Source organism: Electrophorus electricus, chromosome 1 (genome assembly GCF_041902795.1).
Source record: "Electrophorus electricus isolate QZ-2024a chromosome 1, ASM4190279v1, whole genome shotgun sequence".
Lineage (NCBI taxonomy): Eukaryota > Metazoa > Chordata > Actinopteri > Gymnotiformes > Gymnotidae > Electrophorus > Electrophorus electricus.
Window position 1 is genome coordinate 12,010,686 of NC_137497.1, and position 4,309 is coordinate 12,014,994.

The following is a 4,309-nucleotide window of genomic DNA, read 5'->3' on the forward strand; positions in this document are numbered from 1 at the left end:
AGACATTTATTAAACACGAAAGATTAGTAATCAACGTTAACTGCACTCATATGTAACGAACCATTGCATCGTGAACACAGGGACAGGCAGACACACGTACAACCAGTAAACAATGAACACTAAGACTAACATTAACATTAACGTGTACACATGTACGATGACCGACATCGAACGAAACACACCCACGAAGAACCGGGTGCAGGTGTGTGCTAACAAGGGGGGCGTGGTTACAAACAAGACGCACGTCACACCGAACAGTCAACAGGGAACTCCCACTGCACGTGGCGGGGCGTACCACGTGATCAGTGGGAATGGGAGCTTACCGTGAGAAACGTTTGCTGAAGAGTAGTTGGATATCAACTAAGGGGTTTTTTGTAAAATAATGTACAAATAAAATAATAAAATAAAATACAAATAATATACACAAATTATGCGTTATGTAAGATGATTAATCAGAAACATTCTTTAATAGAAACATTTAGACTATATATATATATATATATATATATATATATATATATATATATATATATATATATATATATATTAGTTAATATGCAGTAGGAGCTGTAGGAAGCTCTTTTAAATTTATAGGAATTTTAATTATAATTTTAATTAATTATGTGTCGAGATTAGTTTAAATACATTAAATTAAATTGTTCAGATTCAGAGACGATGAAGGGGATATTAAAGAAAGTATACATACAAATTATTTAATATTTGTTTTATTTATGTGTTGTTTAGCCTAGATAAGGAGAATGCTGTATAGTTTAATCTCAGAGAATGTGTATTAATATACATTGTGGGATATCAATTGATAAACTTCAAATAATATATTACCAAAATGCCGCCAGTGTGACTCCAAGGTCGAAGCTACCCGGCACCACCAGCATGACCTGAGCTGCCACACACCGCTGCTCATCAGGAGGGCGAGCTTACATAAGGTAGAGAGCAGAGCTGCGTGCCCAGCTCCGCCTGCCCCCTCCCTGGTGCTGCAGTGCATCTGTGTGCCCCGGGTGTGCAAGACTGAGGAAAAAACAAAGAGGCAGGACAAGTGCCAGGCTGGCCAGGCTGCCTCTAATCCCCCTGGAGCCAAAGACACATCTGTTGTGAAGGTTTATTTCTCTCTGTTGTTAACAAGGTGGGACAACAGACAGGTGAGCATAGGGGACCTTGGATCAATGGGTTAAATAAATTACTTCTGACGTTTACTTCACCCTAGAATACTAGAGAATTGAGTTAATTTTCTATTAGGTTCGTTTCATCAGATAAACTAGAAAATGTATTAAACGATGGCACCTCTAAGGATATTTGAGAATGGAGTCTGTAACGAAAACTGCAGCAAGAGAAACAAGAATGTACTAAAGAGATTCCATATAAAACTCCTAAATTAACCTTATATTTCATAAGTAGTGAAGAAACAGTCATTTTAGGCAATAGTCCTGTTCAGATTTGTTTTATTTGTCTGTTGTGTCTCAGCACCTGCACATGTGAAATGAATGGACTTCACCTGCTCTGCAGATGACCAGGGTCAGTTGCCCTACAGCCTCTGTAAGCAATAGAAACCTTCAGGGCCATGTTTGCAAACTTGTTCTCCAACCTGATATTGTCGGACATCCAGTATTCCTGACACTTGTGCATATTACTTCCTGAGAAAAATCTTTAATTAAATGTAGTTTTAAATGTATGCAGAGATGTTGGTCTGTGATATTTCCATTTCAATCCCCTTGAGTGTGTCTCCGTTTCCTGTAGGATGACTAAAGAGAGAACCTCCAGTGCAAATGTAAAAATGGGGGTACGTTTGTTGTCTTTCTTCACAACTGCTTCCTCTCCAACATACACATACTTGTGTTCTTTTCTTTCTACTAGACAAATACAACACACACTACATTTACTTTGACTTAAAGCACAAAGTTCCACTTCTGACTCTTGGTCTTTCCTGATTCAGAAAACACCAGTTCTCTTCGGCTGGTAATCATGGAAAGAAACTCATTACATATCTAAACGTTTTATGTTTTACACAGTCACAAATGACCCCAAACATAAGTAACCAAAGCTGATTTTAAATTCCTTTTATTGTAAAGATTTTTAAAATAATACTAAAAAAGAAATTCCCACTAATATATCCTGCAATTATGCCAACTGCAGAGTCGTTAAGCACAGTGCTGCTCACCTCCTCCTTAAGTTAGTAATAGGACTGTGATGAGGTCATCGGGATACAGGACTGTGATGGTGTGATAGGGATACAGGACTGTGATGATGTGATGGGGATACAGGACAGTGATGAGATGATGGGGAGGCGGGACTATGATGATGTGATGGGGATACAGGACTGTGATGAGGTGATGGGGATACAGGACAGGGATACAGGACAGTGATGAGGTTATGGGTAGGCAGGACTATGATGATGTGATGGGGATACAGGACTGTGATGAGGTGATGGGGAGGCAGGACTGTGATGAGGTGATGGGGAGGTAGGACTGTGATGATGTGATGGGGAGGCAGGACTGTGGTGAAGTGATGGGGATACAGGTCAGTGATGAGGTGATGGGGAGGCAGGACTGCGAAGCTTTAGGCTGCTTGACAACTCATTTAATATGAATAGCCGCTTAAACACTTTACCTGCACTCTTTACATGTAAAATAGGGTGACATATTGTCACCCTTTTCTCTCTCTCTCTCTCCTGTGTTTTTTCCTCTTTTCATTTTTGGTAACCAGATTTTTCTTTTTAATTTGACATGATGCTTCATTTCCAACATGCAGTGCACTTATTGCAGTTACAGTTTGCACCTTTTTGAGGGCTGAATCGGATCTTAGGAAGTGTGAAAAACACAAGTAGGCAGTGCCCAATACAGAGCTAACACACTGAGAGGACTTCAGGGAGGGTTTTGTTCATATAGAAACTTGAACCAAAGAATGTGCAGAAGGTTTTGATTGGATTGTTTTTATTATTATATTATTATTATTATATATTATTTTTATTTAGGTTTTGTCTGGCTCCCAAATGGTGTAACTCACTTCCACTGGCTGTCTAGACAGCAAAGTCCCTTGCAATCTTCAAATGCTGACTGAAGACTCACCTATTTGTGAAATATTTAGAATGACCATTGATCCTGTTTGTTATTGCACTTATTGTTGCCTTGTTTTTTGCACTCATGCACCCTGTTTTTTGCACCCTGTATTTCTACAGTATTCTACTTCATTGGTATGTTGGACTCTATACTGTACTGGCTAGGATGTGTTCTATGAGTAAATGACAAAGCACCTTTGTAAGTCGCTCTGGACAAGAGCATCTGCTAAATGGCAAAAATGAAAATGTAAATGTAAATGCTTGATGGTCTGTGCTTTTGTTTTGTAGCAGAGTATGGAAAAGTAATTACAGTGTTTAAATTCATTTTATAGATTTTTTAAAAGTAATATTAATAAAGAAATTTCCGCTAGCCTGGCTCCAGCTCTGGATTTTTTCCTTTTTCTAATGGGGCTGACGGGGCATGTCAAGGTTTTCTCCCATGGACCCTGCAATCAAGGCATCCACAGGGGGTGGCTGGCATACGGCATATTTTCCCTCCACTGGCAGGGGAATGTCCTTCAGAAGCTGATCTGCCCCTTGTGTGACCAAGAACACTGACAAGTCTTCAAACAGGCAGACTAACCGGCTTCAAACAGGCAGAGTTCCCCAGCCAGTGGAGTCCCTCCTGAGCAGCTGGTCGACCATGTTCTTTTCTCATGCTGTTTTCCTCACACACCTGCTCACTAATGTCGGAGAGGCACATCCAATATTGCACTCCTATGAATGGTCCTTACTGCGTCTGCATTGGGTCTGCCATTCTGTGACATGATGAGCATCAGGGGAAAAGGACAGGATGCAGGCACAAGTCTCAGAACAGAAATACGCTGAATTAAAACAAAAGTAAGGCAAATGTCATTTCAGTAATTTCTGCAGACATGGTAGAGCAGGCATTGCATACACAATGACTGGCAACTTGACCGGCAACACAGTGCTGATGTTCCTTCTACCTCTTTCTTTTAGCTGTGCTGCCGGAGTCCATCATTGCACTTTATAGCTCCCGAATTTACACACCCTTGTACCTGCCTAATATTCTAGTCTCTCTGCTTTTGTTTTGCTCCATTCTATAGCTGGTATCCATAGCAAGTCTTGGTGATTTCACTAAGGAGGTTCAGGCCAATGCAGAACTGAAGCAGGGACAGGGTATATCCTTGGTAAATCCCACACTTGATGGTGACTCATGATATTGGTCTGAAGTTAGCCTCTAGGTTTGTCTTCTACAGCCCCATTTAATTCTTGATG